Source organism: Hippopotamus amphibius, chromosome X (assembly GCF_030028045.1).
Source record: "Hippopotamus amphibius kiboko isolate mHipAmp2 chromosome X, mHipAmp2.hap2, whole genome shotgun sequence".
Classification (NCBI taxonomy): domain Eukaryota; kingdom Metazoa; phylum Chordata; class Mammalia; order Artiodactyla; family Hippopotamidae; genus Hippopotamus; species Hippopotamus amphibius.
This window is the reverse complement of record NC_080203.1, coordinates 136,077,409-136,102,568: the sequence shown is the minus strand read 5'-3', so window position 1 is coordinate 136,102,568 and position 25,160 is coordinate 136,077,409. Positions and strand designations below refer to the sequence as shown.

Genomic DNA, 25,160 nt, shown 5'->3' with positions numbered 1-25,160 from the left:
ACTTCAATATATTTTTTTTTAAAAAGTGTCTGTAAGCATTTCCTCAACACAAATTATCATCTCCATTTTGTGGCAACAATTTGAATTTCTGATCTACCTTGGGCAGTTGATTCCTCTGGGTCAATGATTCTCAACCCGCTTGCAATACAATCACGTCCTGAAGGACATTTCGAGAAAACAAAAGGGCAGCCAGCGGGAATTCTGCTCTCCGCGGCCCCAAGACAGCTGGAGTCCCAGTGAGCTGGAAGAAGATGACAGATGGGGAAGCCCAAGGCAGACAGGCAAAGTCCCAAAACTACAACTTCTTAGACCTTACACGCGGGGCCATAATCCATGGACACCGTTAAATGTTACTTGAGTCTCGTTCTAGTCAGCGTGGGTGCCTGTACCAGATCACCCCAGGCTGGGCACTTAAAACAGACATTTATTTCCCACAGTCCTGGAGGCTGCGAGTCCAAGATCACGGCATGGGCAGGTTAGCTCCTGGCGAGGCTCTCTTCCTGGCTTGCAGACAGCTGCCTTTTTTTTCCCTTAATTTTTATTTTATTTACTTACTTGGCTGTGTTGGTTCTTTGCTGCTGCACACGGGCTTTATCTAGTTGCAGTGATCAGGGCTGGTGCCTGGGCTGCTCATTTTAGTGGCTCCTCTCAGTGTGGAGCACAGGCTCTAGGCATGTAGGCTTCAGCAGTTGCAGCACGTGGGCTCAGTAGTTGTGGCTCACAGACTCTAGAGCGCAGGCTCCGTAGTTGTGGTGCATGGGCTTCATTGCTCCATGGCACGTGGGAACTTCCCAGGCCAGGGATCAAACCCGTGTCCCCTGCACTGGTAGGCAGATTCTTAACCACTGCACCACCAGGAAAGTCCCAGCCACCGTCCTGCTGTGTCCTCACAGGTGGAAAAAGAGAGCTCCGATGCCTCATCCTCTTCTTATAAGGACACGAATCCCATCACTGGGCCCCAGCTTCATGACCTCACCTAACCCTAATCACCTTCCAAAGACTCCACCCCCTAGCAGCATCCTATTAGAGGTCACGGCTTCTACCTGTGAATGCCGGAAACACACATTCAGTCCCTAGCACCTTGTGCTCCTGGAAAGCTAAAAGTAAATAACCCATCCCTTCTGTGTTCCAGAAAACACTGTACTTTGAAGAACCTTTGTCCCTGTATCACCTAGTCAAGACTCACAGGGGCCCCCTGTTTACGTAGAAGACAACCACACACAGACCCTCTAATTCCCAATCTCAGGCTCCCCAGTGATGAGCTGAGGTGCACGCGCTGACCCATCTGGACAAGACACCTGCTGTCCAGACTGGCGCCCACGTTCCTTTAGCTTCTGTCCTTCCGCCTCAGGCCGCTGGACTTCTGACCTGGCACTGGAAGGCAGAACAACCCCTCGGGAAATCAGCTGTCTGCAAGGACAGGCGTTTGCAACTTAAATATGTCAACGACGGCACCTGAGTCCTCCGAAACCCGGTTCCTTCTCAGTTCATATGTAAAGGAAAGTGCTTCCTGCTGACCTTCAGACACACGGACATCTCACAGCTGGGCTCCCTAAGACAACAGCCCTCCTTCCTCCTCTCGCAATAGGTGGTTTCCAAAGTCCTTCCAGTGCTAACATCCTCCCCTTACGAGCAGGAAATCTTTGTATCCAGAGCACGCGTGCTTTAAACAACAGCGGTCCAGTTAGGCTGCGGCCGGAGTGAGTCTGCGTGGAATTATAAACCCTCAGGGCAGCAAGAGGGGGATGAGGCGCGACCTCAACATGAGGGCAGAGCGCCAGGTGGCCACGGTGACGTGCGACCATGAGGTGCTCCTGGGCGCCTGGCACAGTGGGGCGGGCGCACCTGTGCAGAGCCCTCGGGCCGTGGGAGGATGCAGGGACCACAGAGGAGGCCCAGCAGTCAGGCGGGAACCTGCTGCAGGCAGAAGGAACAGGAAGGAAGGACCAGTGATGGGCAGAAACGACCAACGGCACCCGGACCTCGGGAGGTTTCCATCTGGTACACTATTAAGCAGAACACGTCAGAGACAGGGGTGGGCAGTGAGTGAGGAAGAGAAAGACCTTCCTGTGTCTGCACACCTGCCCCGCCCAGTCACCTGCCCAGCCCAGGGGATGTGTGTTTTCCAGACAACACTCGACTCTCACCTCCCAACATCTGGTTGCCTCTGAAAACAAACAGAGCACGTGCTCCAAAAACAGACCGCGCCAGCCTGCGTCTGCCGAAGATGCTACCCCCAAGGAGGCGGGTGACCGTGTAGGCATGGCAGTCTGAGCCAGTTTCAAAGGGGAGCTGGTGAGGGCAGAAAGGACCACGTCTGGCTGTCGGCAGGGAGCAACCTCCCCGGCCTCGGTGAACCCTGGACCCGCCAGCAGGGAGGAGGACATGACACAAAGAAAATGCCTCGGAGCAGGACGCTGAAGCGCCGTGGGCACAGCTACAGGGCTAAAACACACGTCTTCACTTCTGCTGTGAGGGACCGTGTGGAGAAAATCACGGAAGCTATTTGGACTGCAGAGAGGCTGGCATTTTCCATAATCATCTCCTGCTTCTCTCTACCTACCTGCATGTGTCTGGAAAACCCCCACGTGTGTCCCTACGTCCTTTCCCCACCGCAGGGACCGTCCTCAGCTATTGTATGATCTTGGTTCGTCTGTTTGATGTTCGGTTATTTCATCTTGGGCCAGGAAGCGCACCGCTTCAGGGGGTTTTCAAAGAATCCACAGGACTCCCCGGACGTAGCATTTGCCTCACTGGGATTTTTTTTTTTTTTTTTTTAACTAAGCTGCCCCGGCCACTCCTGTTGTTACAATGTTTTTACCCAAACACAAATAAAGAGGGCAACTTTCCCGGGGTCTTGTTTTTGTTGGAGAAGAAACAGTGCCCCCTCCTTCCACGCAGGTGCCTTTAATTCAGACGTAATGATGGAATCAGGAGACTATTGTGAGTGTTAAAGTCCAGACTCTATTGAGCTGCAGGGGTGAAGGCAGCATGTGTTGGAGGCATTAGCAGTTGTAGGGTGGGTGGGTGGGTGTGTGTGTGTGTCTGTGTGTGTGTGTGTGTGTGTGTGTGTGTGTGTGTATGTGTGTGTGTGTTTGCCATAAACCAAAGCACAAAAGGTACTTGTCAGCAGGAAGAATGCCAGCCACCGTCCCCGCAAGGCTGCTGTCTGTCATTTCAACAGGATGGTGTGTTTATTACAAAGACGGTGGCCACGGAGAAAGGCTTGCACCCCACAGTTCCAGATAGAGAGTCCGGAGACCACACACCCACCCCGATTCTTGCCCAGGTGTTGGGAGTAGTGGGGTAGACTCTGGGCCCCTCGAAAGGATGAGTCCACTCAGGACGAGCGCAGAGACCTTCTTCGGAAACAGGGTGTTTGCAGATGTAATGAGATAAGAGGAGGTCCTATGGGATTAGGGGGGACCGGGAATCCAATGACAGCTGTCCTTACAAGAAGAGGGGAGGGACGCCCCTGGTGGCCCAGTGGTTAAGAATCCACCTGCCAATGCAGGGGACACAGGTTCGAGCCCTGGTCCGGGAAGATCCCACATGCCGCGGAGCAACGAAGCCCGTGCGCCACAGCTACTGAGCCCACATGCTGCAACTACTGAAGACCACACACCCAGAGCCCACGTTGTGCCACAAGAGAAGCCACCACAATGAGAAGCCCACACATCACAATGAAGAGTGGCCCCCTCTCTCTCCACCACGAGAGAAAGCCTGCACGCAGCAGCTAAGACCCAATGCAGCCAAAAATAAATAAATAAATTTATTTTTAAAAAGGCGGGGGGAGGGGAATCTGGACTCCGTGACGTGGGAAGAAAGCAAAGACAAGACAGAAGTAGAGACTGGAGGGATGTATCTACAAGACAAGAAACACTGAGCACGGCTGGAGACCCCGGGGGGCTGGAAGAGGCAGGAAGGGTCCTCCTCTGGAGCCTCCTACGATATCAGACGCCTTGATCTCAGACTTCTGGGCTCTAGAACTGGGAGGGAATGACTCTGTGTGGTCCTAAGCCACCTGGTCGGAGGAATTTTGTCACAGCCGCCCCAGAAAACCCCAGGCCTAACCTATGACATGCAGGAGCAGGAGGTCATCTCATCTCAGACCTCAGAGAGGCGGAACCAGCCCCGTTTTAAAGGCAATGATCGGACCTGCCCGCCGATGCCTTCCTGGCCCCAAAAAGGCAGGACCCGGAGTCGAGCCTGACAAGTCCACGCCCGTCATGCAGACGTTGCAGAAACGGTGCTGTGCTCCGAGGACCGGGAACGAGATAGACTCAAAGGGTCAAGACTGCCCGAACAGAGAGCTACAGGACGCCTCTCACTCCGTCCAACGCGACAATCGCAGTGTCCCCGAACGTTCCCAAGCAGCACGCCCTGTCCCTTGCCTGTCCCACCTAAGGAAAGATACTTGCCCCGCTCTTCTGCCGCTCGGCACACTAAAACCATACGTATACGCTGCCCGGCCAGCAGACCACGGCAGGTGCCCTGGCTGTGAACCCAGGCAAGCCAGCCACGCGCGGGGGCCACGTTCCCTGGCTGCCAGGAAGTCGGCCCGCCGTTCTCGCAGCATCCCTTCTCTCTAGTAAACTCTGTCTTCCTTGCACGCTGCCTTGGGTCTGGAAACTCTTTCAACCTGCGCTCGGACCGCGACAGAAACCTCGGTTTAGAATACTAAAGCCCGCACCCTTGAAGGAACAGGGCTGAACAGTGATGTGTGTGTCTTTACGAATCAGGGGACCCCAAGGTTCACAGCAGCGCTATTCACAGCAGCCAGGACCTGGAAGCAACCTACCTGTCCACCCACAGAGGAATGGATAGAGAAGCTGCGGTGCAGATATACAGTGGAATATCACTCAGCCGTAAAAAGGAATGATATCATGCCATTTGCAGCCACCTGGATGGACTTGGGGAGTAGTATGCTAGGTGAAATGAGTCAGAGAAACACAAATACTGTATGATCTCCAAAACAGGTGGAATCTAAAAAAATACAACTACTGAATGTAACAAAAAAGCAGCAGACTCACAGAGAGCAAACTAGCGGTTACAGTTGCAGGAGGGAGAGGGCAGGGGAGAGGTGCAGGAGGGGATTAAGAGGTACTATTATGTACAAAATAAGATAGGACATATTGTACAACAGGGAATACAGGCTACATTTTATCACAACTATAAATGGAATATAACCTTTAAAAATTGTGAATCACTTTACTGTACACCTGGAAATTATACAATATCGTACATCAACTATATCAAGAGAAGAAAAAAAAAGACTGAGCAGTGACTCCTACGAACAGAACCCAACAATGTTTTCTTGGAACGGTGGTAGCTTGAGCACAGTTGGATGGACTTCTCTGGGGTCCAAGCCCCCGCGGACTGTGGCCGGTGCCTGGCAAGACTCCCCGTGCACCCCCAATTCCTCCCCACTCCACCCGAACCCGAGAGCTTGTTCTGGCTGCAAAGAGCATCCACGACTGTCCCCAGATGCGTGGCTGACATGGCATCTCTGAGCAAGGGACTTCCTGACTGGCTCTCAGTTAACTCAGGGGTGATTCTGGATCCCAGATGGCCGGGGGTCTTGATCATCGGAACAGAGCTTTAATTCCTCACCCGGGAACGGATGCTCGGACTTCCCCGGTGGAGCAGTGGTTAAGAATCCGCCTGCCAGTGCAGGGGACACGGGTTTGAGCCCTGCTTCTGGAAGATCCCACATGCTGCAGGGCGACGAAGCCCGTGCGCCACAACTACCGAGTCCACGCACCACAACTGCTGAAGCCCGCACACCTAGAGTCCGTGTTCCACAACAAGAGAAGCCACCGCAATGAGAAGCCCGCGCACCACAATGAAGAGCAGCCCCCACTTTTCACAGCTAGAGAAAGCCTGTGCGCAGCAACAAAGACCCAATGCAGCCAATAAATAAATAGTAGAGATTTAAAAAAACTAAAAAAGGAACAGACACTCTTGTGGGTGATTCACTGATGAGCCTTGAGAACCTCATCTCATAAGGAAAATGGCGAGTCCTTTATGGATTCCAGGCTTCCACCAGTTTCGACTTGTTTGTGGTTATAGGAAGGGATGCCTGAGAACTCTGGGCATGTGTCCCTGGTCTTGGCTACTTCTCAAGAGTGTGTGTGACATGACAAGATGTTCAACATCACTAATTATTAGAGAAATGCATGTCAAAGCCACAATGAGGGATCACCTCACACCAGTCAGAATGGCCATCATCAAAACATCTACAAACAATAAATGCTGGAGAGGCTGTGGACAAAAGGCAACCCTCCTGCACTGCTGATGGGAATGTAAGCTGGTGCAGCCACTATGGAGAACAGTGTGTAGGTTCCTTAAAAACCTAAAAATACAGTTACCATATGACCCAGCAGTCCCACTCTTGGCCATGTACCCTGAGAAAACTGTAATTCAAAAAGAAACACGTACAACAATGTTCACTGCAGCACTATTTACAATAGCCAGGACATGGACGCAACCTACATGCCCACCCACAGATGAATGGATAAAGAAGATGTGGCACACATACACAATGGAATATTACTCAGCCATAAAAAGGAATGAAATTGAGTTATTTGTAGTGAGGTTGCATGGACTTAGAGTCTGTCATACAGAGTCAGAAAGAGAACAAATACCGTATGCTAACGCACATATGTGGAATCTAAAAGAACGGTCCTGATGAACCCCGTGACAGGGCAAGAGTAAAGATGCAGATGTAGAGAACGGACTTGAGGACACAGGGTGGGGGCAAAGAGGAAGCTGGGACGAAGTGAGAGAGTAGGACTGATATATACACACGACCAAATGTAACATAGATGGCTAGTAGGAAACTGCTGTGTAACACAGGGAGATCAACTTGTTGATGGCTGATGACAGAGGGCTGGGATACGGAGGGTAGGAGGGAGTCGCGGGACGGAGGGGATATGGAGATATATGCATACATAGAGCTGACTTATGTACAGCAGAAACTGGCACAACAGTGTAAAGCAATCATACGCCAATAAAGAGCTTAAAAAAAAAAAAGTGTGTGTGGTGTGTGTGTGGAGGGAGAGAGAGAATTTTCAAGCAAGAAGCATACAGAAAACACAGCTTTTTCAGTTGACTGTGTGCCTTCACGACTGGGGGACTCAAGGGCTCTCAGATCTTTGCGGGCTGAACTCTGTGCTCTTTGAAGGGAACAACCTCCCCGGTGAAGCCTTCTGTGGCCAACAACTACTGAGAGATGTGAAGCATCCCCACAACCTCCCAAGCAAGCGAGCCTCCTGACTCACAAATTCTCCATCAAAGCCAGGTACCTGACAACTGCACCCTGACTGTTTTCGGATGCTGGAGGTGGTGGTACCCAACGGTCCTCCAGGCCCACGCGGGCTCTGGGAGCGTGAATAATCCCAGTCCTATTTGCAGGAAGACTCCCATGGAGGGAGGGAAAAAGTCTTTTTTTTTTTTTTACCCTTCAAGTGTGTGGATGAACATAAGAAAGGATACCCACTGACACGTCACCAAGGACAGGCAGCTTCAATTCCCTTACAATAGATAACAGTTAAACAACACTACTGTCTCCATCCCAGGGAGAAAGTATTTCCCACGCATTGTTGATGTTTTTACAAAGCAATCCAAGAGCACGAGTGAAGGGGGTGAGGGAGGGATGGATTGGGAGTTTAAGATTAGCAAATATAAACTATTATATACAGGATGGATACACAACAAGGTCCTCCTGCAGGGACAGGGAACTACATTCAACACCCTGTGACAAACCATCGTGGAAAAGAATGTCTATATGTGTATAACTGATTTACTTTGCTGTACAGCAGAAGTTATTATAAATCAATACTTCAATTAAAGAAAAAGAAATGCATCACAGATTAATGTGCACTTTTTCCCCAGCCCTCAGCTTCTGAAACACATCTGTCCCTGGTCCCCCATGCTGTGGGGGCCTGTTGCTTTTTAGCTGGACGCAGACACCCTCCAAGGGCCCCGACAACCTCTCCATCCGCCCCGTCTTCTTCCAACCTATTTAAACCTCTTCCCCGAGGACGTAAACCCCAGCCCCATCTGCGAGGGAGGTCCCGGGAACCTATCCTTGTCCTGACCCTCACGGGAGCCGCCTGAGCCCTCTCGGATGCAGACAAGGGTGTCTGATTATTTACACACTGCAAAAAACAAAAAAACAAAAACAAAACAAAACCATCAAATCATTACCCAAATCGCCTGTGGCCCCAGGAGAAACAGCACTGATTCCTGCGCCGTAAATACAGCAGAGAACAGAGCTGCTCACCCTCACCTGCTCACAGCCCGGGGATGAACACAGAACACCCTAAATAAGATCAGCGAACATAAGCCTTCTTCGGAAATAGGGTCGTCACGGATGTGAGTCATTAAATGCAGACCTACAGAGAGAAGACGGCAGGGAGATTAAGAGGTACAAACCTCCAGTTTCCAAATGAATGAGTCATGGGGATGAAACACACTGCGTGGGTAAAGGAGTCGATAATTATGTAACATCTCTGCATGGTGACAGACTGTAACTAAGTCATCCTGGTGATCCTTTTGAAATGTATAGAAATATCAAGTCACAATGTTGTGTAACAGGAACTTCAGAAGCAAACAGAAAGTCACAGCAAAAGAGATCACGTCTGTGGTTACCAGAGGCAGCGGAAATTGGAGGAGGAGGTCCAAAGGTACAAACTCTCAGTTATAAGATAACTAAGTACTAGGGGGCTTCCCTGGTGGTGCAGTGGTTAAGAATCCACCTGCCAACGCAGGGGACACGGGTTCGAGCCCTGGCCCGGGAAGATCCCACATGCCGCAGAGCAACGAAGCCCGTGCACCACAACTACTGAGCCTGTACTCGAGAGCCTGGGAGCCACAACTATTGAGCCCACGTGCCACAGCTACTAGAGCCCATGCTCCACAACAAGAGAAGCCACCGCAACGAGGAGCCCACGCACCACAACAAAGAGTAGCCCCCGCTCGCCACAACTAGAGAAAGCCCGTGTGCAGCAATGAAGACCCAAGGGAGCCAAAAAAGATTAAATTAAAAAAAAAAGTACTAGGGATATAATATACAGCATGATAAGTAGAATTAACACTGCTGTTTGTTATATATGAAAGTTGTTAAGAGAAGAACTCCTAAGAGTTCTCATCACAAGGAAACGTTCTGCTCCCATTTCTTTTATCTTCCATCTATATGAGATGATAAATGTTGACTAAACGTATCACGGTCACAATTTCATGACGTACGTAAGTCATTTTGCTGCACGTGGTAAACGTAGCCAGTGCTGGAGGTCGATTCTACCTCAGTAAAACTGGAAGAAAAAAAAAAAGGTGAGGGTCTTCGGGAGTAGGGCAGATCTTAAACATGATGTGACAGGGGAGTCCTCACAAGAGCAGAAGGAAAGAGAGACAGACACACAGGGAGGGGAAAGGCCACATGAGGATGCAAGCAGAGATGCAGTGATGCTCGCAGGAGACAAGATGGACCGAGGAGTCTCTGTGGTGCTCAGGAGCTGGGGGCGGGCGTGGGACAGCTTGTCCTCTGGAGCCTCCGGAAGGAGCCAGCCCTGCCCACACCTCGATCTCGGACACCTGGCCTCCAGAATGGACAGGCGACACACTTCCATTATCTAAGGCCCCGGTGTGTGGCATGTGGTGACGGCCACCCCAGGACTGTGACACAAGGTGAAAGGGGACCTGGTCTTTGGAGGCCCCCTGCTTCATCCTCACTGCACCAGAAGCCTCGTGGATTCTCCGCGGTGTGTGGCTCTCCTGACGTGGGGACGTGTCACAACAATTCGGTCCTACGGCCTCAGCTTGCATCACCCCCTCCCCAGCTTCCCGAGCAGCTCGCAAGCGGGGAAGAGAAGAACGGAAGAGGCAAGGCGTGTCTCACCCCTGAGCGAGAAACGTATCCCAGAGGCCACGGGCCCTCCCTTCCCACGTGACAAGTCTACAGGAGCCCTTGACCTTCATGATCGAACCCCTGACACGTGGCTCTTTGGTGATCGCTGACAGCTAGTTAGTCCCAGACGGCAAAGAAACGGAGAGGGGATTAGTGTGAGCCTGCCGGACGGACAGACATAGAAAACAAATGGATGGTTACCAACGGGGAAGGGGAGGCAGGATAAATGAGGAGTTTGGATGAGCAGGTGCCCACGGCTACACATAAAATAGACAAACAACAAGGTACTACTGTCTAGCACAGGGAAGTATACTCTATCTTGTAATGAGCTATATGGGAAAAGAATCTGACAAAGAATATTTGTCTGTGTGTGTGTATCTACATATGTATATCTGAATCACTTTGCTGTACGCCCGACACTAACACAACATTGTAAACCAACTCCGATTTAAAAAAAATTCGGTCATAGGTCAGTCCCAAACTCTCAATTCATCCCTCCCGCCCAGCTCTCCCCTTTGGCAACCGTAAGTTTGTTTTCTGTGTCTGTGAGTCTGTTTCTGTTTTGTAAATAAGTTCGTTTCTATCATGTATTTTTAGATTCTGCATATAAGCATGTACACGCTACTATGTTCAAAATTCATAACCAATAAGGACCTACTGTGTAGCACAGGGAACTCTGCTCAATGTTCTGTAACCACCTAAATGGGAAAAGAATCTGAGAAAGAATAGATACGTGTCTATGTGTAAGTGAATCATTTTCTGTACACCTGAAACAAAGACAACATTGTAAATCAACCATGCTCCCATATAAAATAATTAAAAAATTAATACAAGGGAAACACAACAGTACCTGACACCTGGGAAAGACTTAATAAAGTTGCTGATATTAATTTTCTTTGGGGGAGAATGAGAAAACAGGAGAAACGTCCGCAGTAGGCAGAGATTACTGGGAAATTTTCAAGCATCTGTTTGGGATTTTCCCATTCATCATCCATGGACTCAGCAAAGCATTTACTGAGTGCCTAGGTACTGTAACTATGCTGATTATTTGAGCTTAGCTGTCATGCCAATTTAATTCCATCAACCTGTGATGCTTATAATTCTTTTTTTCCTTCAGATCTTTATCGGAGTATAATTGCTTTACACTGTTGTGCTGGTTTCTGCTGTACAACACAGTGAATCAGCCGTATGTGTACATATATCCCCATACCCCCTCCCTCCTGCGACTCCCTCCCACCCTCCCCATCCCAGCCCTCTAGGTCGTCACCCATGATCCAGTTGACCTCCCTGTTACGCAGCAGCTTCCCACGAGCCATCTGTGTTACATTTGCTAGTGTATATAAGTCAATGCCTCTCGCTTTGTCCCAGCTTCCTCCCCCCACCCCCCAGCCGCACCGTGTCCTCAAGTCTGTTGTCTACATCTGCATCTTTATTCTTGCCCTGCCACTGGGTTCATCAGGACCATTTTTTCAGATTCCACATATATGCGTTAGCATACGGCATTTGTTTTTCTCTTTTACTTACTTCACTGTGTACGACGGGCTCTACAGAGAGCCATGTAATTCTGTTGTTGCATCTAATTGAATTTCTTCAACCGGTCTTCACTGAATCAAGTAAACCATAGAGTAAAAATTTATGAATTTAAAAAAAAAAATCAGAGCCTGCCTGAATGACCTGGGAACGGTCCCAAACTGCTTGAAACCATCACGAAGAGGCCAACGGAACGGCCCGAGATGATGTGAACGTGCACCAGGGAAAACATTTTCCTTCCGTGCGAATTTACTTCCAGCCATAAAGATGAGCGACGCGTGGGCTGGCGCTGGTGACTTGCTAGCTCGTGCTGTTTCTTAGAAGCAGCTTTGACCTTTCCCGTGCTGCTCAAGGGCAGCCCCCCGAAATCACCCCCACGGGTGAGCAGGAAAATCCAAAACAGTCCGGCGAGAGCAAGAGAGAAAGCCCTCCTGGGCTGAAGAAAAAGGATGTCTGGCCACCTCCACGCCTTTCCTTAAATCAACTTCAGTGGAGCCCTGACTGCAACGCTAATGAATCTGGAGGCATATTTGCAGCATAAAAGCAATTAGACCAATTATGACGGTAATTAACGGACAAAGCACAGTGTCATCTGGGCCAGCATGCAAGCTGGGATCCAAGACCTGAAGTCTGCCTCTTCTCTTGGTTTTGAGATCACGGGAGGATTTCCCCCTAAAGAAGACACTGCAGGACTGGGGGAGGGTCTCCGGAAAGTGGCCAGAGTATCGAATGGAGGCCCAGGACTTGGGAGAGTCAGCCAGAAACGCTGGAGAGGGTGTGGAGAAAAGGGACCCCTCCTGCACTGTGGGTGGGGATGGAAATTGGTGCAGCCACTATGGAGAACAGGATGGAGGTTCCTTAAAATACTAAAAACAGAACTACCATATGACCCAGCAATCCCATCCGGGGCTCGTACCCTGAGAAAACCATCATCCAAAAAGAAACATGTACCACAATGTTCACTGCAGCACTATTTACAGTAGGCAAGACATGGAAGCAACCTAAGTGTCCATCGACAGATGAGTGGATAAAGAAGATGCGGCACATGTACACAGTGGAATATTAGCCATAAAAAGGAATGAAACTGGGTCGTTTGCAGAGATGGGGATGGACCTAGAGTCTGTCATACAGAGTGAAGTCAGTCCGAAAAAGAAAAACATTGTATATTCACGCATATATGTGGAATCCAGAAAAATGGGACAGATCAACCTGTTTGCAGAGTTGAGATGCAGACGTAGAGAATGGGCATACGGACACAGCAGGGGGAGGGGAGGGTGGGATGAATCGGGAGATGAGGTTTGCCGTGTATACACTACCACGTGTAGAAGAGATGGCTAGTGGGAAGCTTCTGCATAGCACAGGGGGCTCAGCTTGGTGCTCTGTTCTGACCCAGATGGGCGAGATGCGGGGGTGTGATGGGGACTGAGAGGGGAGGGAGGTCCCAGTGGGGGGGATGTGTGTATATGTGAGGCTGATCCACTTTGCTGTGCAGCAGAAACTAACGCAACATTGTAAAAGGAATTATACCCCACTTTTTTTTTTTTTAAAGCCATAAATTCCGTGGGCACACACAGGGTAGAGTCTGTGCAACGTGTGCAGAATCTAAAACGCATGGTTCTGAAAAGATCACTGGATGTTATGCACAGGTTTCCTACGGCCACTGGGACAAATGACCACCAACCAGGAGTCTGAGTCTCACAAGGCTAAGATCAAGGTGGGGGCGGGGCAGGGCTGGTTCCTTCCGGGGGGGTCCAGGGGATAATCCGTTTCCCGGTCTTTTCCAGCACCTAGAGATGCCCGCATCTCCCGGCTGGGGGGCTCTTCTGTTATGTGCAAATCCAGCCACGGGGGGGGGGGGGGGGGGGGTCACCTGGATGGTTACAATATATCACAATGTTTCCATCTATGTTTAAAAGTCTAGAGTGTCAGCTACTCAAGGAGTTTCTTGTCATCCCTTTTTCTTATTTTATTTATTTTGGCCGCCCCCCACCCCCACAGCTGGTGGGATTTTAGTTCCCCAACCAGGGATCGAACCCGGGCCCACAGCAGCGAGACCATCTAGTCCTAAACACCGGACTGCCTTTTCCTTTTGAATACGTCCGTAAAATATGCTGGGATTTCTTTAGGAACCTGATGTCCTCAATATGTGAAATGATTATTTTAAACATAATGGTTGTGAGTAATTTCTAACCATCACTTAACACGTATACTGGGTCTTCTACGATGCTTTGTCCCTTGGAAATTTTTACGAGGTTTTCCAGTTTATTTCTCAAACAAGATAGTCTATGGATTCAACGTCTTCGTCTGTTCGGCCTCTCAAACAAATTCGTACGAGTTGGGAGGCTTATAAACAACAGACGATTATTTCCCATAGCTCTAACGCTGGTGCCTCTTCCTCTTCGCCTAAGGACACGAGTCCCATCACAGGTGTCCACCCTCCCGACCTCATCCTAACCTGCCCGAGGGCCCATCGCCTAACACACCCCATTGGGGGTGAGGGCTTCCACTTAGGCACTGGGCGGAGGGACGTATGGCTGGAAACACATCTTCTTTATCACATTCAGTCCGTAACAGATACGTCTTCACCTTGACCCAATTCCTAATCCAGTGAGTCTACGAAGGTATGCTCTTCACGACGTGAGCAGGCATGAAGAGAAAATCCAAGCAGCCCGATTCACAGAGCCAACTCTCCCAACTTAAAACAAGGATCTCAACAGTATGGAGGGTGCTTAAAAGACTACAAATAGAGCTACCATGTGATCCAGCAATCCCACTGCTGGGCATGTATCCAGAGAAAACTAAAATTTGAAAAGACACCTGCACCCCAATGTTCACTGCAGCACTACTTACAACAGCCAGGACATGGAAGCAACCTAACTGCCCATCAACAGATGAATGGATAAATATGTGGTGCAGATATACAATGGAATATTACTCAGCTATAAAAAAGAATGAAATAAGAAATGGGTGAAAACCCAGCTTTCAAAACCACCTGCCACTGAGGAAGGAAGATGGAGTGCAAGTAAAAGTGCCCTGGGCTGCCAAGGATGGGACGTCAAGAGTGCTAACATCTAGGGACTTCCCTGGTGGTCCAGTGGTTAGGACTTCACCTTCCAATGCAGGGGGTATGGGTTCCATCCCTGGTCAGGGAGCTGGGATCCCACGTGCCTCGCAGCCAAAAAACCAGAACACAAAAGAAACAATGCTGTATCAAATTCAATAAAGACTTTAAAAATTGTCCACATCAAAAAAAAAAAAATCTTGGTACTTCCCTGGTGGAACAGTTGATGAGAATCCACCTGCCAATGCAGGGTACACGGATCAGATCCCTGGTCCAGGAAGATCCCACATGTCGTGAAGCAACGAAGCCCGTGTGCCACAATGACTGAGCCCACGTGCTGCAACTACTGAAGCCCGAGTGCCTAGAGCCCATGCTCCGCAACGAGAAGACACTGCAATGAGGAGCCCACGCACCACAACGGAGAGTAGCCCCTGCTCACCGCAACTAGAGAAAGCCTGTGCGCAGCAACAAAGACCCAATGCTCTCAATCGGAGGCTCTGTCAGAACTTGACAGATGGTCAACAGCGCCCAGGGTTCATCTAAGGAACAGACCCACCTCATGCCAGGACACTCAATACTTGTATTTATTTTGAAACCCACTGCCGTCAGACACCAAGCAGGTAGCTAGAAGCATGCCCTTGTATGGGATTTTCTCAATATTTTAAATACAAGTCATGTAACCAAATGTAGGGGGAAATGGTGAATGAAAAATTGTAGGAAAACGCACAGGATTCGGAGAGCACCGTCTGACCCTGAGATGTTTCCCAGATACCTGAAAGCCTTACTGGTAAATTAGTGAACTGTGAAAAACATCATCAACTTTCTGTCTCCGGTGCTTTTATTTAATGACATAACTGGAGGTGACGCTCTTTAAAGGTCACAGGTGTCAGGGGTAGAGGGGCCGCACCTGGATTGTCTACCTGAGCCCAATCTGATTCAAGGCGTTCACTCGTGGATGGAGCCAAAGGTAATACCCAGTGTGATCACGGTATCCAAACAGTGAACGGTACCCAACACCATGAGGAAGGACCTGAATTAGGACATCAGCTCATGGCCGTTTCCACTCAGGGGATGTCAGCCCATGTCCCCACTTTCAGACATTTAGAACACAAAGTAGATCAGTAACAAACCTTGTCATCAGACCGCCCTGCGTCTCAACCAGTCCCAGCCTCCAGGGTTGGCTCAGGAAGCCTCACCCAAACCACCATCCTCTACCTTCAACGTCTCGCTACATACCTGGCAAAGCTAAGTACCTGAAGTTCTCAAAACAAAGCACCCTAAGTGTCCATCCACAGAGGGATGGATAAAGATGATGTGGTGCATGTATACAATGGAATATTACTCAGCCATAAAAAAGAATGAAATCATGCCATTTGCAGCCGCATGGATGGACCTAGAGATGATCATACTAAGTGAAGTCAGTCAGACAAAGACAGATATCATATATCACTAATATGTAGAAAAATTATACTAATGAACTTATTTACAAAATAGAAACAGACTGACATAGAAAACAAACATAGTTCCCAAAGGGGAAAGGTCGGGGCGGGGGGGGGGATAAATTAGGAGTTTGGGATTAACATATACACACTATATGTAAAATAGATAACTAATAAGGACCTACTGCCTACTGTACAGCACAGGGAGCTCTACTCGATATTCTATAATGGCCTATATGGGAAAAGAATCTGAAAAAGAGTGGATATATGTATGTATAACTGATCCACTCTGCCGTACACCTGAAACGGACACAACATCGTGAATCAGCTATACTCTAAAAGTTTTAGAAACATGTTACAAAAACACACAGAATAATCTGTCTCCATATTGTATCTATAAATAGATATCTACCTATACTATGTATATTTTATATATCTATATTTAATAGATAGCTTTTATATTTAATAGATATCTATATTTAATACATATTAATGAATATTTAATAGATAATAGACATCTATTAAATATAAATAGGTATCTATAACTAGATAAAAACACAAATACAAATAGTCCGTGTGTGTCTGTATAACACAGGCAAACACACTTTATATTGAAGTGAATTTCCAATTTTCTCCTTCAGAACATCTAAAAGGAAAATGAACTCAACAGTAATGAAAATTAAGTCTATTATATTCAAAAAAACCTCATCTTAATGACCAGAATCTCTCAGGTTACTGCCTGACGTAGGAGGAGGGGAAGTGAGGGAGTGAATTAGTTATGAACCTTAAAAAAAAAAAAAAAAATGGTTTCCCTCCATTGTTTGAAGCAGGGGAGCAATGTTCCCTCACGTACGGTGAGGGCCACCTCAACTTACATCAATGCACAGAATCAACAGCAGATGTGATTTGGTCAGGAATCCCCACCCCTTCATCGGACCCCTTTTCCATCTTCTCTTGTGTATTAGTCAGAAGGGTAGCCCTACAAGAGACAAGTCCACCCAGAACCTCAGAACAGGACCTTATCTGGACAAAAGGTCTCTGCAGATGTGATGACGTGAAGGGTCTGAGATGAGGTCCTCCTGGATGAGGGGGGCCCTACATCCCATGACAGGGTCCTTCTAAGACACAGAAGAGGAGAGACACAGACACAGAGGAGAAGCCCCGTGAAGATGGAGGCAGAGACGGGAGGGAGGCGGCCCCCAGACGCCGGAAGAGGCAGGAGGGACCCTCCGGAGGGAGCGCAGCCCCGAGACCCCTTGACCTCAGACGTCTGGTCCCCGGGGCTGGGGGAGGATAGAGCCATGTTGTAAACCCCTTGTTTGCCGTAAACTGTTCCGGCAGCCTCTGGGAACTCACACACCGTGTAGCAAATGAGGTACGACCACATCAGGCACTCATCCCTGAGTTTCTGAGAACATCTGATTTCCACAAAATGGGAAGGTACACCCTACCAGAGACATGTGTTTGGCTTTTCTGTGTATTATCTGTCTCAGTCCCCCACACTTAGGAATTACGCACAAGAAGGATTAAACTAGAGTCAAGGAAAGCATGGTTAGGGCTTGGGGTACCAGCCAAGAGACGCCACAGCCACCTCGGACGTGAATTCTCATATCCAGGAGACCCTGATGAGGACCAGAAGTCAACTAGGTCAGTGAGCATCTGAGCAGCAATTTGAGGTACGTCTCTTCTTCAGCCCCTTCGGTTCTGAGGAGCTGTGTCCCCCCACAGCCTGGACAACCACCCACCCCAGACGGAGGTGACCGGGATGGAGAGAACAGTGACTAAAGCCCCCCAGCCCCGGATGAAGCCACAGAGCGAGGGGAAGCAGGTACCAGGGGATACCGCCAGCCAGATGGGAGGGCACTCGTCCACAAAGCCACGGCACACACACGAGCAGGGGGCTCGCCAAGGGATGGAGAGGGGTCTCGCCAAGGGATGGAGAGGGGTCTCGCCAAGGGATGGAGAGGGGTCTCGCCAAGGGATGGAGAGGGGTCTCGCCAAGGGATGGAGAGGGGTCTCGCCAAGGGATGGAGAGGGGTCTCGCCAAGGGATGGAGAGGGGTCCCGGGAAGGCAGCCTGGTCCAGCTGCATCTGACACTTCTGGCCCGTGTTAACAGACCTGCCGAGTCACGCTGCCACCAAGCAGAACGGGACGGGGACTCCCGGGGCGGACACCCCTCCCCAAGTCCTCCACCTGCCTCTCGGTTGTAGAAAAACCGCAGCCTCCCCGGACTCCCACGCATTCCAAAGAACAATTTCAATCACAGAAGCGAGGAAACGCAGAAACGAGGGAAGACAGTCGAGCAAGACTAAATAAGAATCGTTTGGCCCTTAAACGAAGTCAAGGACCTTTAGTTCCTCCTCGAGGGCTACAGACGATATTCTGAGCCACGTGCATCGAGCTGTTTTGCAGAGACGGACACCCGCACCAGGTGGGAGACGGGAGCGCACGCCGCCGCCCGGCACGGAGACGCCAGGGGGCTGGAACCTGAAGGTTGGTGCGGATTCCCGCTGAGCTCCCCACCGGCCAATCCGAAGAGTGTCCAGCAGCGACCGCACACCTGCAAGCCTCTCCCGCCCCGTCCTTATCCACCTTCCCCTGGAAGCCTTCGGGGAGGTCGGGTCTCTGGAGCAGCAGCTGCTCTCCTCCCCGCTCGGCCCCACGTGGGGCGTCCTGCCCGTGAAGGCCGCGCGTTCCGGGGCCAGGAGCTCGGCTCTGCGGAGCGTGGGGGCCGGGACCCGCGTTTGGTTCCGTAACCATCACCTGTGAGCACCGCCCCAGACACGGCCAGCGCACAGGCTCGGGTAGCTGGGCATCCTCTGACGTTCCCCGGGGACAACAGACCCTGCCCTCGGGGGACCGACAGAGGAGTAGTCACGTGGACGCGAAATATGAAAGGCGGTAGCGTCTTCTCCGTGGTAAATGCATCTGCAGAGAAGCTCTGGGCTGACGGGATACGGTCTCATAGGAACGCAGTCGTGGAGAATCAGCTGTGAGTTATTTGCCGGGTACCACGGGCAGTGGGTCTGATGGGGAAGGGGAGGCGTGGAGGACAAAGGCAGTGCCTTGCTTCCAAGCCAGGTAGTCGCCAATCAACCAGAATGGTTTTCCAAGGTGGGGGGGCAGGCAGGGCAGGTGGGACCAATAGTTCATTAAATGTTGAACACACCCAGCGAAAAGCCGCATAGATGATTACGACACGGGCACCGGGAAAGCGTAAATTCTAGCTCCTCTGCTGGGAACATACACTCACTGTTTTTGGAAAGTTTCAGACTTTAATCAGTTACCTCTTGATGTGGCCTTGAATTAGGTTGTGAAAGCCTACAGGGTTTTCTAATTGAACCATAGTTGATTCACAATCTATTAGTTTCAGGTGTACAACAGTGACTCCATATCTTTATAGGTTTCCAAAAACAGCACCAATTGCAGAGTGAGCTAAAACGTCATAACTTCCCCTTAAATTGAGACCTCGAAAGACGTACGATTCCAGTAATTAGAAAACTCATCCTCATCTCCAGATGGTATTTTGCCTGGATTCCCCACTTGCTTCGACCATGGTCCAAGTCATTAAGAACTCAGCCCATTTCTCCCAGGGCTTTCAGACCAAGTCCACAAGGGACCACAGCCTGGGCTGGATTAAAAAGCTGGGGCAGAAAACAGAAAAGATGGGCGGGGCAGGTCCAGGAGTCTTTCTGGCTGTCACATTTCGTCCAGCTCCACCGTCCGCAAGTTTGGCAAGAACTCGTGTAGACGGCTGTTGGAGGCTAATTGCTCTTTTTTCCCCCCCGGGTGACCCTACCTGAAATAGGGAGAGCAGGAGCCTCTTTCCCCTCCCTGAGGCTGAAGGGGATTGAAGGTGCCTCCGCAGGAAGCACGAGGAAAATCCAGCCCAGGCTGCACCCAAAGGCACCCGCGTTCCTACCTCTGCATCCCACTGATGACACAGGCTCCTGCATCGTGAGAAATGCCGCCAGTGTCTCGTCATCCCTCGTGGACACACGTCGCAGACCTCATGCAGCCGGCGGGGCTTGTGCTGGGCACTCTGACCGAGATGCAGTATCTTCAGGTGACTCCGCATGGGATAAGCGCCCCCAGGACTCATCACCCAGCAAAGGCTCACCGCCCAACACGCCTAGAAGCCGATGCTACAGCACCAGCATCCCGAGAAGATGGAGAGCTTCACTGGGAGGTCAACCAGCAGGAGGCTAGGCTCGCAAGTCCGTCTCCTCCATCCAGCGTCCGTGGTGAAATTTAAGGGGGGAGGGGATTTCAAGCTTGGAAGCCGATTGGCTACTCTCGAATCAGGCCCTATAAGCTACTCCTGCGGCTGGAAGCCAGATTTTCCTTATTGAAGGAGTTCTCACTGCGCATAGGGCTCCAGTGGCCACATTTCTAGTCTTCAAGTTCTGTAGACTGGAGATGCTTGGTTCTGGGGTCATCCTGGAGACACGGGGTCCCGCCTTGAGCACGTGCACTGCTGTCTCTGAAAACAACTCAAGGCTTGATGAATCAACGAGCTATTGAAGGAGGCAAAACCCGTTTAAGCTGGTGCTGTTTTGCTTTGATTAATCAACAACCTATTTAAGGAGGCAAAACCCGTTTAAGCTGGTCCATGATTTCTGTGCTGTTGCAGACTGACTCCTCAAACGACCACAGCTGATGCATCACGTGATGTGCAAATAAACAGTTATCTTACTGCAACATTGTGCTTGAGAATCACACATAGTGCACGGGCAAAGAAAACGGTTCTTTTTTTAAAAATGTGTTTATTTGTTTATTATTGGCTGTGTTGGATCTTCGTTGCTGCAGTGCGTGGGCTTCTTATTGCGGTTGCTTCCCTTGTTGTGGCTCGCGGGCTCTAGAGCCCAGGCTCAGTAGTTGTGGCACATGGGCTTAGTTGCTCTGCGGCATGTGGGATCTTCCCAAACCAGGCATTGAACCCATGTCCCCTGCATTGGCAGGCGGGTCCTTAACCACTGCGCCACCAGGGAAGAAAACGACTCTTGAATTCTTTCTTACACAAATGGGACCAAGGCACTTGTTAACCCAGAGAGGTAATGATGAAACTGCAAACAATGTCTGGGTCTCCCCTGAGCGCCTCTCTATGGGGCCAGTGTTGAACCACTGAAGGAACTTCTTTAAAATACTGTGGACCTCCAGAAATAGAGATGCAGATGTAGAGAACAAACATAGGGACACCAAGTGGGGAAAGGGGGGGGGTAGTTGGGGGGGAATGAATTGGGAGAGTGGGATTGCCATATATACATTACTAATAAGAAAAAAATATCAAATTGTAATACTTTAAATATATGCAGTTTATTGTATGTCAACTGTATCTCAATAAAAGTTCTTTAAAAAAAAAAAAGAAAGCTATGCTTACTAAAAATAGCCATCCACAACCTTCTACTGTACCAGCCTTGTATAAAAAGGAAGAATAAAGAACAATGTACTTTAAAAAATAAAAACACTGTGGACCTGGTATCTCCCCAGGACACACTCTCAGAGGACCAGGCTCAGGAATGTGTGTCTTTCCTGGGTGCCTGGGATGAACTGGATGCACAAGCAAGTGAGGATGTTTCTGGGATGGCCAACGAGGGCAGAACGGTGGACTAGGGGATGTGTGGAGAGGTCCCACAGGCCCTCCCAGACTCAGCAGGCTTGATTAAAAGATTCAGAAACACAACCTCTGCCCCTTCGAGAAGCGTTCTTTGAGTTCCATCTAACCACAGTCTCTGCCTGGCTGAGTGAGGAAGCTGAATGCAGGCAGGACCCAGGAGTCCGCAGGCGTGCGGGCTAGCGTTGGCTGCGGAGGGTGGGTGGGGAGGAGATGTCAGATGCGGCCGGCTTCCCTAGGCCCCCGGGACGGGGTGGCAGCCGAGCAAGAGACTCAGATGAAGGGGCCAGAGAACAGACACTTAGGTACAGCAAGGATGTTTCCATGAAGAGCAGACCTCATGAATTATCCCGAGAATGTGTCAGTCGCTGCCTTTGCGTATCACAGCAGTCACATCCTGAATGAAAGCATCAGCGAGGAGATGCATGTACTAGAAATGTGGCTACTAGAGATGCATGTACTAGAAATGTGGCTACCGGATGTGGACAAAGTTTCCTTCCCTGCTGAACACGTTCCACGGGGGTTCGGACGGGAGGTCTGACCAGAGGTATTTGCTTATCAGAATTCACGTAATTCAGAACCGGACAAAATAGGACTCAGGAAAAATGAAAGAGAAAAGCAACCATCCCCGCCCCGCATCCCTCTGCAACCTTTAGACTGTTCTTTCCTGAACAGAATAAGGAGAAAATTGGTTTTCTCTGACTTACATTTCCTGGGAGGAAGTGTCCTGTCTTGGTGCCCATGTATCCACGTGCAAAAGTTATCTGGGATGCAACCGATTTCACTGAGACGGGGCTTTCAAAGTAATTATTTTATATCATGCAAATTCCAGCCGTAAGAACAGAGAGGTAAGGTTACAACTGCAGTTTTAATAGAAGAGAACTGAGAAATGGCAGAGGAGTTTCTTCTCTTACGTTGTCCTGAAAGATGTATTTTAATGAACACAAAGCATGTCTAGCTACCACGATCATTAGGAAGATGTCTAATAAATGCTCTATGCAAAAGCAAGGCTGGAAAGTGACAAAGGTGGTATGAGATAAGATTTCTTAACCAGCAACGTCCTTATCGAGGGACAAAGGTATCAATGAAATGAAGATGAATGTGCATTAATGCACTTCTGGGGGTATCAGAGGAAAAGACTCTTCTCTCCAGTGAGTAAAAGCTGCAAAATTTCAGCTCAGGAGAGAAGACACAAAAATTAAGGAAATACCGTGTCCAAGGTCAAACAGACAGCTCACATTAGCTTCTCCTGCTATTCCTTCTGACAATTATCTTAAATTAAATATGACACCATCACAGGACACAGTGAATTCACAGAATTAATGAGTCTCTCCTGTAACACAGCGGAAAAAGCACACTGTAGAGGACAGGCACAAATGAGATCATCAGTACCAGCAGCTGGCTGAGCATCCCCAGGGAGCCCATTAATGTCTCTGGGCATCATCTCCAAAATGCTGTGATTTTATGTGAGTGTAACTACAGAGGACAAGAGAGCAGTAATCATCACCATTTATATCACCATCACCATGTCATCACCACCACCATCATCACCATCATCCTTACCACCATCACTACCATCACCACCCTCACCACCCTCACCACCATCACCATCACCACCACCATCACCACCACCACCACCATCATCACCACCATCACCACCACCACCAACACGACCATCACCACCACCACCATCACCACCACCACCAACACCACCATCACCACCATTACCATCATCACCATCACCACCATCATCCTCACCACCATCACCACCACCACCACCACCATCACCACCACCATCACCACCACCATCACCACCATCACCATCATCACCACCACCATCACCACCATCACCACCATCACCACCATCATCACCACCATCATCACCACCATCACCATCATCACCACCACCATCACCACCATCACCATCATCACCACCACCAACACCACCATCATCACCACCATCATCCTCACCACCATCACCACCACCACCACCACCATCACCACCACCATCACCACCATCATCACCACCATCACCATCATCACCACCACCATCACCACCATCACCACCACCACCATCACCACCACCATCACCACCACCATCACCACCACCATCACCACCATCACCACCACCATCACCACCATCACCACCACCATCACCACCACCATCACCATCATCACCACCACCACCATCACCACCATCACCACCACCACCACCACCACCACCACCATCACCACCACCATCACCACCATCCTCACCACCATCACCACCACCATCACCATCATCACCACCACCATCACCACCACCACCACCACCACCATCACCACCACCATCACCACCATCATCACCACCACCACCATCATCACCACCATCATCCTCACCACCACCACCATCACCATCATCACCACCACCACCACCATCTACATCACCTCCATCACCATCACCATTATTATCATAACAGCTGCCATTCACTGAGATACCACAAAGGAAAGGACATTCTCCAATACCGCATTCTTCTGGCCAGCACTCTTTTTATGCATCCATGATGTGCCAGGGACCATGTGGAGGGCTAGGAAGTTGGGGACACAGTTAAACAAACCACAGTACAATGTCTGAGGTCGGCGAGATGGAACAGGGTGAGGGAGGAAGGAGTGGAGGCACCTGAGTTTACGACAGTTCCTTCAGGATCTGCTGAGGATGCCGAGAAGTGTAGGGTGAGTAGGTTGCGAGGAGGAGGACAGACCCCATGCACAAGTCTAGAGCTAATGGGAGGAGACATGAACGTGACTCCACCCATAGGGGTTTATGCGAGTAAGGCAACAGTGTAGGCAGTCCAGAAACGTGAGGCCAGCCAGGAGGATGGCTTACGGACCAGGGAGAGAACAGGTAGAGTACTGGCAGCAGCACAGAAAAAGAAATGAGTGCTTTCAAGAGATGTTTAGGCAAATTCCCTGGTGGCACAGTGCAGGGGACACGGGTTCAAGCCCTGGTCCGGGAAGATCCCACACGCCTCAGAGCAACTAAGCCCGTGCACCACAACGACTGGGCCTGGGCTCTAGGGCCCTCAAGGCACAACTACTGACCCGTGCGCCACAACTACTGAAGCCCACACGCCTAGAGCCCGTGCTCCACAACAAGAGAAGCCACCACAATGAGAAGCCTGCGCACCGCAACGAAGAGCAGCCCCCACTCACTGCAACTAGAGAAAGCCTGTGCACAGCAACAGAGACACAACACAGCCAATAAATAAATTAACAAATTTTTTAAAAAGAGAGATGTTTAGGAGGTAAACACAGTGCTTGGTTACTGATTGGAGAGAAAGGAGTGATAAGGAGGAAAAACCGTCGGGGAAACCCTCGGGTCTAGCCTGCAGCTGGGAGGTGCTGGCACCACTGACCAAATCAGGGAGGAAGAAGATGCCACGTCCAGTCCTGAAGGTGCTGGGCGGGCAGGGAGGTGTAGCGGGCAGGAGTTTCGGAGAAAACTGTATCAGGGAGAACCAGCACTGTGGTCGTGCCTGCAGTGCCCGGGCAGAAGGGTGTCGTATGAGATGCTAGGATGACACACGAAGGGGTCTAGCACGAAAGGTGCAGGAGAGAAAGAGGAG

At 50.0% G+C, this 25,160-nt stretch overlaps 1 protein-coding gene across 3 annotated transcripts in view; it reads right to left on the bottom strand.

The window, feature by feature from the left end:
- Positions 1-25,160, bottom strand: part of DHRSX (dehydrogenase/reductase X-linked) — a 200,409-nt gene that overhangs the window by 100,603 nt on the left and 74,646 nt on the right. The window lies entirely within an intron of this gene.